Source organism: Trachypithecus francoisi, unplaced genomic scaffold (genome assembly GCF_009764315.1).
Source record: "Trachypithecus francoisi isolate TF-2019V2 unplaced genomic scaffold, Tfra_2.0 Lachesis_group13, whole genome shotgun sequence".
NCBI classification, from domain to species: Eukaryota; Metazoa; Chordata; class Mammalia; order Primates; family Cercopithecidae; genus Trachypithecus; species Trachypithecus francoisi.
Window position 1 is genome coordinate 10,883,491 of NW_022681458.1, and position 13,532 is coordinate 10,897,022.

Here is a 13,532-nt window from a genome sequence, read left to right on the forward strand (position 1 = left end):
TTGTTTACTAAGGAAAAGGGAAAATGGATATTGGGGGCAACTAATGGTTTCTGCCACAGGAAGGATGTACTAATTTACACTCCTTGGGACATCACACAGAGGAGGCCTTTTCCCATGCCTTTACCGACACTGTGTTTTCAGACTGTTCCTGCTCCAAACGCAATTCGTTACTTACAATGAAAAATATTTAACCCAACCTCAAATAACTTGTGGAGATTAAAACACCAATATTAATGATGTACATTTCCCCCGAAAAGTAAAAAGAACATGTAAATGTGGGGACACAAGTGCTCCTCTGCCTTCACTTCTTAAATGTTTAGTTTTGAAAACATAAATTTATTTTTTTTTTTGTAGAGACGGTCTTGTTATATTACTTAGGTGGGTCTTGAACTCCTGGCCTCAAAGTGAACCTTCTGTCTTGGCCTCCCGAAGTGCTAGGATTACAGGCATGAGCCACCACACCCAGCATGACTTCTAAATGTTGAAGCTCTGTCCTTAGTGACATCCCTCCTCTGTCTAGGTAATCTAATTCAAACAGTTTTCAGTGCTGCCGAGTCGAAATCTGTATCAAAATCTGTATCTGTACTAAATTATGCAGCTGCTTACTGTGCACACCCACCTGTAATCCACAGGGGTAGTTTATACTCAGCTATAAAAAAACTGATCTCATCATCTTCCCTTAGAAACCTACCTAGTCTACTTCCTGTATTCCTTATTTTGGTGGCACTAGTTGAGTCATTCTAGACTCTCTTAGCCTCTGTCATCACAAAACATCAACTCCATGACTAAATTCTATTGATTTCACTTCCTTAATATAACTTGACATTCAACTCTGTGGTGCTGTAGAAGATCATGACAAAATCTAATAAGAAAGCTCTCTGCCTCTACGGGCTTGAACTGATCCAAGCTATCTTCAACACAGCCGTCAAAGGCCTCTTACTAAGATGCTGATGTCGATGTGATCTTTTTTTCTTCCCCGTGGTCCAAATCCTTGGGTTGGCACAGAAGGCCAAGGAGTGACCCCTGTCCATCTCTTCTTCAGCATCATCTCATTCTAGCCACTGACTATGCCCTACATTTCAGCACATCCCTGTACTTCCCAACTGTAGTACCACAATTCACTCACTGCTAAAATGAATCCCTCCTGCCTAGAGTTATTCCAGCTCCCTACTTCCTCCGGAAAATACAACATTTTTTGAGATTCATATCATAGAGTCACAACCTGCATAAAACCCTTCCTGACTTACTTCCTTGCTTTGTGCCATTTTTGTGCTCTATACTTGCTTTTTATTTATTTTTGAGATGGAGTTTCACTCTTGTTGCCCAGGCTGGAGTGCAATGGTGTGATCTCGGCTCACTGCAACCTCCATCTCCGGGGTTCAAGCGGTTCTCCTGCCTCTGCCTCCCAAGTAGCTGAGATTACAGGCACCCGCCACCATGCCTGGCTAATGCTTTTTATTTTTAGTAGAGATGGGGTTTCACCATGTTGGCCAAGCTGGTCTGGAATTCCTGACTTTAGGTGATCCACTAGCCTCAGCCTCCCAAAGTGCTAGGATTACAGGCATGAGCCACAGCGCCCGACCTCTATACTTGCTTTTAATCCAACAGCGAATAGGACTAATATTTATTAATCCAACAAATAGGTACTGAGTTCACACTGTGCTTGGCATTGTACTAAAAGTTGGATTCATGACTATGTGCTAGCTGAACATTAGGCTTTTACAGTGTTTAGTCTATACAGGTTACATTAGAAGAGGCTAATTTCCATTCACCATCTCTTGTTTGCTAGAAAAGAAATTGTCTCCTCTATCAATCTCTATGGGATGCTAAGAAACTGATATTGCCTGTTGCTGATCATGTCAAGAGATATTGTCTTCAATGTCTTGTTGCTTATTCAAATGTTTATTTTTGCTTTTATGACTCCACGTTGTTGGCTGTCACTATCCAGAGTTACCTGGATGTTTAAGACACACACATTTGGCTTATTATTTCCTAAGCTTTCTCCTCAAACTCACCCCTAAAAAAGGTCAAGTTAAGGGGATTCTTGGTAGGAATGCAGGCAAATCTAACAGGATGAATGACTAGGCAAAGACTGGGGAAAGGGTGTTCCAAGTGGAGGAGTAGCATAAGCAAAAGCTGAATGAAGGATAGAGGTGACAATGGGTGAGTTCAAAAGATAATTTTTACAAGGGGATAGGACCACCATAAACTATGCTGCAGAGGCTTAGCTCACAGCACACCTTAAACACAGTAGTGCACCAAGACCTGGCTGCATCTACCTGGATCATACAGGTCCTATGGAAGTGCAGTCCTATGGTCTCAGGTACCCACCTCTGCTTCCTTCCCTCCACCATAACCCCCTAGGGCTGCAATGCAAAGTTCTTACTCCTGTTTTACTTCATCTTCCCAATTACCAGTTTCTTCTTCTTTTCTTTTCCTTTTTTCTTTTTTTGAGACGAAGTTTAACACTTGTTACCCAGGCTGGAGTACAATGGCGCAATCTCAGCTCACCGCAACCTCTGCCTCCCAGGTTCAAGGGATTCTCACGCCTCAGCCTCCAAAGTAGCTGGGATTACAGGCATGCGCCACCACACCTGGCTAATTTTGTATTTTTAGTAGAGACAGGGTTTCCCCATGTTGGTCAGACTGGTCTCAAACTCCTGAACTCAGATGATCCACCTGCCTCAGCCTCCCAAAGTGCTGGGATTATAGGCATGAGCCACTGCACCCGGCTTCCAGTTTCGTCTTTTAATGTCTATCCCACACAAGAATATTTCTGAACTGAAAAATCTTAAGGATAGAAAAGAACACAGAAGGAAATGCAGGTACACTAAATTTTGCACAAATTAAGGAAGAAATTCATGATTTAGGTCAGGGGTGGTGGCTCATGTCTGTAATCCCAGCACTGTGGGAAGCTGAGGCAGGTGGATCACCTGAGGTCAGGAGTTTGAGATCAGCCTGGCCAACATGGTGAAACCTATCTCTATCAAAAATACAAAAATTAGCTGGGCGTGGTGGCGGCCACCTGTAGTCCCAGCTACTTGGGAGGCAAAGGCAGGAAAACTGCTTGAACCTGGGAGGTGGAGGTTGCAGTGAGCTGAGATTGCACCACTTCACTCCAGCCTGGGTGACAGAGCGAGACTCCGGCTTAAAAAAAAAACAACAACAGAAATTCATGATTTAAAAGAGAGGGTCACAGTGCACTCCAGAGTGGTCTAAAAGGCCTTGGTATATTCATAACTATCATGCTATATGGGTAGTGTTGGTTGGTTATGAATGACTTACAAACTCCTTTACCTGAATGCTATCTTCCTGTCTTCCTTCCCCCACTCTACTCCCAATCTGTGGCTTTGCCAATATTGTTTACCAATTCACATCTAAAACAGATAGTCATAAATCATATTTACCTTAAATTCTTTCTTCAATTAATTTTCTCTTTACAAAATCCAAAGATCTTTAGCTGTCTAAACCTACTTCAAACTGAAGCTTGCAAATCCCTAAATCCTTAAAGTTTATTTTCTGAATACACCTAACTAAATTATTAGTTCACACTTAAAAATACCAGTTTTGGGGCCAGGCGCGGTAGCTCACGCCTGTAATCCCAGCACTTTGGGAGGCCGAGGCAGGCAGATCACAAGGTCAGGAGATCAAGACCATCCTGGCTAACACGGTGACATCCCATCTCCACTAAAAATACAAAAAAATTAGCCGGCCGTGGTGGTGGGCACCTGTAGTCCCAGCTACTCAGGAGGCTGAGGCAGGAGAATGGCGTGAACCCGGGAGGCAGAGCTTGCAGGGAGCCGAGATTACACCACTGCACTCCAGCCTGGGCAACAGAGCACGACTCCGTCTAAAAAAAAAAAAAATACAGTTTTGCTAGCCACTAACTATTGAAATTTTACTTTTCTAAATTTAAAATAATAACAAAGTCTAGACTTTGGGGTACTAATAAAAGTATTTTTGCCTTAAGTCATTCATTTGATTTTCTCATGTTTAAAGGGGTGATACTATCTTCCTAGTTGGAATGTCATAATATTTATTAAACAACTGTAAAGTCATAAATGAAACTGTTAAATAAATGCAAGTGTTTAATGTGGAATGTAAACTTGTCTAGACTGTCTACACAAATCTCTCCTTTGTTTGCTAGCTTTATTTTACCTTGGATTTCATTTCAATTCCTCAAATAGTGCTGACTTCAAAAATACAGAATATAGAAGTGGCAGTCTTTGAGAAAGGTGGTGTATTACTCTGTTCTTGCATTGCTATAAAGAACTACCTGAAACTGGGTAATTTATAAAGAAAAGAGGTTTTAATTGACTCACAGTTCCACAAGCTGTACAGGAAGCATGGCTGGGGAGGCCTCAGGAAACTTACAATCATGATGGAAGGTGAAGGGGAAGCTGGCCCCATCTTACACGGACAGAGGAGGAAGATAGAGAGAAGGGGGAGGTGCTGCACACTTTTAAACAACCAGATCTCATAAGAACTCACTATCACAACAGCAAGAGGGAATTCCACCCCCATGATCTAATCATCTCCCACCAAGCCCCTCCTCCAACACTGGGATTACAATTTGGACATGAGATGGGGGCAAGGACACAAATCCAAACCATATTGCGGGGAAGAATCTCATTCAGCAAACAGACACTACTGTCTTGGGCAAGCAATTCAGATACATAATCACTTTACGGAGTTTTCAGGAATGGATCTGGGGAGATGTCTACATCAGCAGTTTGTCCTGGTTCAAACACACACATGGTCACAGCACTTCCAGCAAGGTTGCCCACGGACCAGGGCTCCTGACAGCCTCTCACATTTCCAATCATGTGCTTTTTGAGGCTACTGGTGGTTTTTTTTTTTTTTATTTGATAACCATAGCCACCATGATTTATGAACTCCAAACATGTATTCACTTGGCCTTGCACAGCCTTATTTATAGTGGAAAGACTCAGCTTCACACTGCCCGTCCCACAGCCCCATTTCAAGGGCTGACTTGAGCACACTTTGTTCTGCAGGTGACATCTGGCCTGCTACTCCAGACACTGCTGATTGGACCAGGGCGGCCCATGACTTGGACTAGTTAGGACATTTTCAGTTACAGGTGATGGAAAACCCTCTCAACCTGATCTGAGCAAAGAGGGGCCTAATGACTCACCTAACGGTAATGCCTAGCTGGCTGTGGAGGCGCAAACAGTGCCGCAGAGACCCCACCTCTCTTTCACCCGTTGGTTCTTCTCCCTCCACATTGGCTGCATCTGTAGGTAGGTTGCCTCTGGTGGTGACAGCATGGCTGCTAGACCCCGGTTCACATCACTATAACCGCAAGTTCAGGGATAAAGGAAGTGTGCCTTTCTCAAGCATCTCATTGGCTTAGATTGGGGAGTGGACCCATCTCTGCATCACTACGGACACTGAGGATGGTGGGTTCATATGAGACTATTTGGACCATACAAAATGAGGGTGAGGGAGGCATGACTTTCCTGTGGAAAACCAGGGCACTGTAACCACAAGACGACGGACAGAGGCGGGTGGTAAAAACATCAGCTCCTAAAACATGATCCAAGGATGGGTATTAGACTGGCTTGACTGTGGGAGAAAGCTCCCAAACAGGGCAGAGTGGCTGAATGAGAGCATCAGATCCTCTGGTGGGAGGAAATGAACTTGAGGCTCAGAACTGAGCCTTTGGTATGGGCAGCAAAAGCCGAGGGACATGTAGACCCAGAGACGTGGTGGGAAACAAGTAGCCGAGCCTGTCGTGGGGCAGCAGGTAGGCCCTGGTACACTTCTGCCCCTGTGGAGCTAGTCTGGAGCTGTCCCGGACCCCCCAGGGCCTTCCCACCTGATGGTCCTGGAGCCCCTGGAAGCTGCTAGGCCTCAAGTCTATGACGCTTGGCTCAGTAGCCACGACTTCTAATCATGGTGATCTCCATGAGTTTCTCAGGATACAGACTCACTGCAACAGGTAACCAGAATGAGGAACCCAAAGGTACTAACCAGCATTTTTATGCAGGGTAGGTAAAGACAAACAAGAAGGAAAAGAAATAAAAGAAAACAGAAAGAAGAACTGAAGAGAAAGGGAAAGGCAAGACAGGACAGAGGGTGGTACACAGCGGAATGGCAGAATACACTGCTATGCCACGTGCTCTTGAAAGCTCCGGCACAGGGTTGTGGTGTGTTGGGGAAGGATGCTGCCTCCTATTATCCATTTTACCTCTCACCCTTCATTTTATTTCTAAGTTGCCAGATGATGAAAGGGCCCAGCCCTATCCCACCTCCCTTTAAAGAAACCTCCTAAAAGTCCTTAATTAATACTTAGCTTCAAAGTCACACTTAGCTGCCAGCGAGGTTAGGACACGAGGTTGGATTTGAGGGCCCTTCTCCCTCAAAAACCACTCAACTCCCTATATTATTGAAATTAATCACCACCACCAACCCATCAAAATGGGAAGCATTAAGCCTATCTAAAAGTTTTTTTTCTTTTGAGACGGAGTCTCGCTCTGTCACCTAGCCTGGACTGCAGTGGCATAATCTCAGCTCAGTGCAACCTCCACCTACTGGGTTCAAGCAATTCTTCTGCCTTGGCCTCCTGAGTAGCTGGGATTATAGGCAGGTGCCACCATGCCCGGCCAATTTTTGTATTTTAGTAGAGCCAGGGTTTCGCCATGTTGGCCAAGCTAGTCTTGAGCTCATGACCTCAAGTGATCCACCTGCCTCGGCCTCCCAAAGTGCTGGGATTGTAGGTGTGAGCTACCATGCCAGGCCTGAAAAGTTGGGTTCTCTACTAAAAGGTGAGATTAATTGTGGAGAGGCAACTTGCAGCCTGGAGTGAGAGTAACAAATCCCCTGTCCCACTGTCATGTCTCTTCTCTATTTTTTTTTTTTTTCACCTCTCCTGGCCAGCAGTTTGCATAAACTTCAGAATGGCCACTTCGAGCTTCCTCTGAACCTATTTCAGTTCCCTGAAGCTACTCTCTGCAGCTATATTCTTCTGTGTCTTAGTCCCCATTTTCTTTTTTTGTTGTTTTTTTTGAGACGGAGTCTTGCTCTGTTGCCCAGGCTGGAGTGCAGTGGCACTATCTTGGCTCACTGCAGCCTTTGCCTCCCGGGTTCAAGCAATTCTCCTGCCTCAGCGTCCCGAGTAGCTGGGACTACAGGCGCCCGCTGCTACGCCTGGCTTTTTTTTTTGTATTTTAGTAGATACGGGGTTTCACCGTGTTAGCCAGGATAGTCTCGATCTCCTCACCTCATGATCTGTCCGCCTTGGCCTCCCAAAGTGCTGGGATTGTAGGTGTGAGCTACCATGCCAGGCCTGAAAAGTTGGGTTCTCTACTAAAAGGTGAGATTAATTGTGGAGAGGCAACTTGCAGCCTGGAGTGAGAGTAACAAATCCCCTGTCCCACTGTCATGTCTCTTCTCTATTTTTTTTTTTTCACCTCTCCTGGCCAGCAGTTTGCATAAACTTCAGAATGGCCACTTCGAGCTTCCTCTGAACCTATTTCAGTTCCCTGAAGCTACTCTCTGCAGCTATATTCTTCTGTGTCTTAGTCCCCATTTTCTTTTTTTGTTGTTTTTTTTGAGACGGAGTCTTGCTCTGTTGCCCAGGCTGGAGTGCAGTGGCACTATCTTGGCTCACTGCAGCCTTTGCCTCCCGGGTTCAAGCAATTCTCCTGCCTCAGCGTCCCGAGTAGCTGGGACTACAGGCGCCCGCTGCTACGCCTGGCTTTTTTTTTTGTATTTTTAGTAGATACGGGGTTTCACCGTGTTAGCCAGGATAGTCTCGATCTCCTCACCTCATGATCTGTCCGCCTTGGCCTCCCAAAGTGCTGGGATTACAGGGCGTGAGCCACCGTGCCCGGCTTAGTCCCCATTTCCAAGAAGGGGCTCCTCTTTCCACACCAGGCCACCCAAGTCCTATGGCTGCTGGTCAGTGGGTAGATTCACTGCACCTACTAGTCAGGTGTCTATCCTTGGTCCAGTGGTAAGTGGTAGGCCAGGGGGATTGTGCCAAACAGATGGTGATTTATCTCAGGTGGAGACTCGGACAGGTGTGAAATGACCGACACACCCAGGCAATTCTATTTTCCCACTAACATATTTAGGTGAATCAAGTAGGTGGGCCACAAATAGCTTCACACACTCAGGACTGTCATAACAAAGAACCACAAATGGGGTGGCTTAAAATAACACAAATTTATTTCTCACGATTCTGGGGATTACTCACGGTGTTAGTAAGGCCATGCTCCTTCCTTCTGAAGGGGAAGTCTCTTCTTAGCTTCTGCTAGTTTGCTGAAAATCTTTGGCAACTTTTGCTGCATCCCTCCAATCTCTGCCTTCATCATCACATGGCTTTCTGTGTGTCTGTCTTCACATAAGGACACCAGCAGTAAGGACACCAGTAGTATTGGATTAGGGGCTCATGCAGGATCTCATTTTAACTAATTTCATCTGCAATGACCTTGTTTCTAAATAAGGTCACAGTCTGTGGTACTCAGGGTTAGGACTTCCAAAAATCTTTTGGCGGGGAGACATAATTCAGCCCCTAACATATACGTACAAGGGTTATACAGCCTACAGCCTATCTTCCATAAATCAGATACATACCTAAACATTAAGGCAGAATTACTCCTGAATGCTCCTCACAGTGGCACTACTACATGGATGTGCCTACTACGTCTTTACGTATCCATCAATTGCTCTTAGTTATGCTTTTAATAAAGTAGTCTTGGTGTTACCACCCTCCAAAAAAAAACAAGGTTAAACAAAATCCGTGTTTAAAAGTAATATTTAGGAATAATTATTTCACTTATATAAAAACATCCTTTAGTCACAGCTTAAGCTCCACTAATTGGGAACAATTAGTTTGACACAGTAGGCAGAATGTAAAAGCATTAAAAATGTTGCCAAGAGCTTCTTGGCCCTTTTTTTTAATATATATTTTTAAGACTGGGTCTCACTCCAGCCAAGCAGGCTAGAATGCAGTGGCGCAATCCCGGTACACTGTACCCTGGACTCCTGGGCTAAAGCAACCTTCCCACCTCCGCCTGCAAGTAACTGGGACTACGAGCCGGCGCCACGATGCCCGGTGAATTTTTGTATTTTTTTGTAGAGACGTGGTTTCACCATGTTGGTCAGGCTGGTCTCAAACTCTCGACCACAGGTGATCTGCCCACCCCGGCCTCTCAAAGTGCTGGGATTACAGGCGTGAGCCACCGCGCTGGGCGGTTCCTAGCTCCATTAGGGTCCCATGGCCGCCATCTTCAGAAGAGGGAGCCTGGGGGAACCAAAGTGCGGAAGACAGTAAGGGCGGAGCGGAGGCTTTAAAGGGTATGAATGTCGAAACCATTTTTTCCAGCCAAATGGCAATCTATTTCTCTCTCTCTCTCTCTCTTTTTTTAGGCAGAATCGTGCTCTGTCACCCAGAATGGAGTACAGTGGCGTGATCTCAGCTCACTCCAACCTCCACCTCCCGGGCTCAAGCGATTCTCCTGCCTCAGCCTCCCGAGTAGCTGGGATTACAGGCGCCTGCCATCACGCCCGGCTAATTTTTTTTTTTTGTATTTTTAGTAGAAATGGGGTTTCACGATGCTGGCCAGGCTGTTCTTTTTTAAAACATGCTGAAGATATACTTTAATACAGTTTTAGACAGGAGGAAGACTCATCTTGGGACAAAAGGACCTTACCATAATAAAAATGTAAGATAGGACAGGAAAATGTGCAAAAAATTTGTATATCTTACCTCATATAATCCTTGAAACATTATTATGAGGTAGAAAGTTGTATCTGTTGGGCCGGGCGCGGTGGCTCAGGCCTGTAATCCCAGCACTTTGGGAGGCCGAAGTGGGCGGATCACCTGAGGTCGGGAGTTCAGACCAGCCTGGCCAACACAGCAAAACACCGCCTCTACTAAAAATACAACATTTGCCGGGCGTGGTGGCTGGTGCCTGTAATCCCAGATACTGGGGAGGCTGAGGCAGGAGAATCGCTTGAACCCGGGAGCCGGAGGTTGCGGTGAGCCGAGATGGCGCCATTGCACTCCAACCTGGGCAATAAAAGCGAAACTCCGCCTCAAAAAAAAAAAAAAAAAGTGTATCTGTTTTTTGGGGTAAGAAAACTAACGCAGCCGGGCGCAGTGGCTCATGCCTGTAATCCCAGCACTTTTGGGAGGCCGAGACGGGCAGATCACGAGGTCAGGAGATTGAGACCATCCTGGCTAACACGGTGAAACCCCGTCTCTACTAAAAATGCAAAAACAAAATTAGCCGGGCGTGGCAGCGGGCACCGGTAGTTCCAGCTACTCAGGAGGCTGAGGCAGGAGAATGGCGTGAACCCGGTAGGCGGAGCTTGCAGTGAGCCGAGATGGCGCAGTCACTGCACTCTAGGCTGGGCGACAGAGCTAGACTCCGTCTCGAAAAAAAGAAAAGAAAACTAACCCATCTGGCCGGGCGTGGTGGCTCAAGCCATCTCTACAACCCCATCTCTACAAAAAATACAAAAATCAGCCGGGCATGATGGCGGGGAATGATGGCAGGTGCCTGTAGTCCCAGCAATTCGGAAGGCTGAGGCAGGAGAATAGCTTGAACCCAGCAGGCGGAGGTTGCACTGAGCCGAGATGGCCCCATTGCACTCCGCCGAGATGGCGCCATTGCACTCCAGCCTGGGCAACAAGAGCGAAACTCCGCCTCAAAAAAAAAAAAAAAAAGAAAAGAAAGTTGTATCTAACCAATCCGGTCGGGCGCGGTGGCTCACGCCATCTCTACAACCCCATCTCTACAAAAAAAAAAAAAAAAAAAAAAAAAAAATTAGCCGGGCATGATGGCCGGTGCCTGTAATCCCAGCTACTCGGGAGGCTGAAGCATGAGAGAATCACATGAACCCGAGAGGCGGCGGTTGCAGCAAGCCAAGATCTCTCCACTGCACTCCAGCCTGGGGCGGCACAGTGAGACTGTCTAAAAAACAAACAAAAAAACCAAAAGATACTGATCAGACAAACATACAAGCAAAACTAAGATGTCCGCCATGGTAAGTGCTATCAAGAAGAGAGACCTGTGCTCGCTTCACCAGCACATATACTAAAATTGAAATGATACAGAAATTAGCATGGCCCCTGAGCAAGAGACACCTTTTCCCTTCTGAGCCTGCTTAAAAAAAAAAAAAAGAAATATGCTGGCTTTGTAGAACACAGTCAGGAGCTTTGTCCTGATACGAGGAAGATGAAAAATTACTGGTTTTTATTATTTTTAAAATTTTTATTATTTTTTTGAAACAGAGTTTCGCTCTTGTCGCCTAGGCTGAAGTGCAATGGTGCAGTCTCTGCTCACTGCAACCTCCGCCTCCTGGGTTCAAGCTATTCTCCTGCCTCAGCCTCCCAAGTAGCTGGGATTACAGGCGCTCGCCACCACACTCGGCTCATTTTTATATTCTTAGTAGAGACGGAGTTTCACCATGCTGGCCAGGCTGGTCTCAAACTCCTGACCTCAAGTGATCCGCCTTGGCCTCCTGAAGTGCTGGGATTACAAGCGGGAGCCACCGCGCCTAGCCAAATTTTTGGTTTTTAAGGAGGTGAGGTGGTTGGCATACTGTATTCCAATGATTGTGAGACACTTTTTTTCTTACAAAATCGCTGAAATCAGTTTAATTAGCATTGTTTTCTTTCTGGGCTATATGTGAAATAATGATGTGGCCTATACTCGGGCATTTTAGAGTTGGTGAGATATGGTGATTAGGTTTGCAATTTTAAAAGTTCACGTTGGATGTAATATGGAGAATAGATTTATGATCAGCTACATGGATCAGGCTTAATTTTATAATAAAATGCAGAAATTGACTATTGATGCTGAGTAACACTAATGTTTTCATCTCAACTCTTTTTTATTTTTTGAGACAAGGTCTTGATCTGTCACTCAGGCTGGAGTGCAGTGGCACGATCACAACTCACTGTAGCCTCATCCTCCTGGGCTCAAGTGGTCCTTTGGCCTCAGCCTCCCAGGTAGCTGGGACCACAGTTGCATGCCACCAAGTTGCATGCTTGGTTCATTTTTAATTTTTTTGGTAGAGACAAGGTCTCACTTTGTTGCCCAGGTTACTCTTGAACTCCTGGGCTCAAGCGATTCTCCTGCCTCAGCCTCACAAAGTGTTGGGATTACAGGTGTAATCAAGGATCCACGTGCCCAGCTTGAAGTTTTCTTTTTATCACAGTAGTTCCTTTGTTCTCATTAACTTCATAATAAGTAAATACTATTAATCTGAACTTATAAAACAATCTATCTTTATAAAATGCCCCTTTTAATAGATAAGCATAAATTCATACAGATATCTGGAAATAGACACAGATAAAATCTGTAAAGAATTTTTCTTCATAAAAGCGTTCTGCTTTAAAAAGTTTGGAAACTGCTGGTCTAGGTAATAGGGATTCATTAGCCAAGGATTTTTGCACAGGAGAATAAAATGATTGAAGTTGTAGGACAGAACTGTGACTCTGGCCACAGCAACATAGAAGCATGACAGGGAGAGGCAGGAAGGTGCTGTGAGAATGGAAGAGAGGGGATGGGTTAGTTTTGTTTTGTTTTGAGACGGAGTTTCATTCTTGTTGCCCAGGCTGGAGTGCAATGGCGCGAGACCTTGGCTCACTGCAACCTCTGCCTCCTGGGTTCAAGCATTCTCCTGCCTCAGCCTCCCGAGTAGCTGGTATTACAGGCGCCCGCCACCACACCCAGCTAATTTTTGTATTTTTAGTAGAGACGGGCTTTCGCCATGTTGGCCAGGCTGATCTCGAACTCCTAACCTCAAATAATCCACCCACCTTGGCCTCCCAAAGTGCTAGGATTACAGGGATGAGCCACCGCACCTGGCCTTCTGATCAGTATCTCTATCTCCCACTAGGCTGTAAGCTCCATGAGGGAAGAGACTATACTTTTGCTCCCAACTGTATCCTCAGTGCTTGGCACAGCACATGGTAGCACTTGATACACAGAAGATACTTGAACATTTGGTAACGGAATGAGCTGAAGTCCATTTTTAAAAAAATGATTCATGCTGCTTTTAGGATACCCTTCAATTCCAAGGATCCAAAAGATCCACTAATGTGAGGACAGGAAGACTTCTGTTTCAGAGTTGAATCATTACCAATATCTACCAAATTCTTATCTCCTTATCAAATACCAAATTCAGAAAACAGCATTGAAAATTACTATGTTAACACTTTCCCTAACTCGATATTATTATTAATTAATTTATTTATTTACTTATTTGAGACGGAGTTTCACTGTTGTCGCTCAGGCTGGATCTCGCCTCACTGCAACCCCTGCCTCCCAAGTTCAATAGATTATCCTGCCTCAACCTCCCAAGTAGCTGGGATTACAGGCATGCACCACCACATCTGGCTAATGTTCGATATTATCACATGCTGGTTAGTGTGTTTTTGTGAACTGTCAACGTTCCCAGATTTTGTGCTGAGCTGGTGCGTCTGAGACTCTTAACGATTTTCAGGCTTACTCTCTGCTCCAATTATACCTGCTTTGTATAGGCACAAATCC

At 45.4% G+C, this 13,532-nt stretch overlaps 1 protein-coding gene and 1 non-coding gene across 4 annotated transcripts in view; one reads left to right on the plus strand and one right to left on the minus strand.

The window, feature by feature from the left end:
* The window catches only part of FBXO36 (F-box protein 36), a 92,338-nt gene that overhangs the window by 66,064 nt on the left and 12,742 nt on the right, over positions 1–13,532 (minus strand). The window lies entirely within an intron of this gene.
* On the plus strand, positions 11,046–11,149 carry LOC117095478. Its single transcript, XR_004442017.1, has one exon. It is a non-coding gene; the product is annotated as a U6 spliceosomal RNA (small nuclear RNA).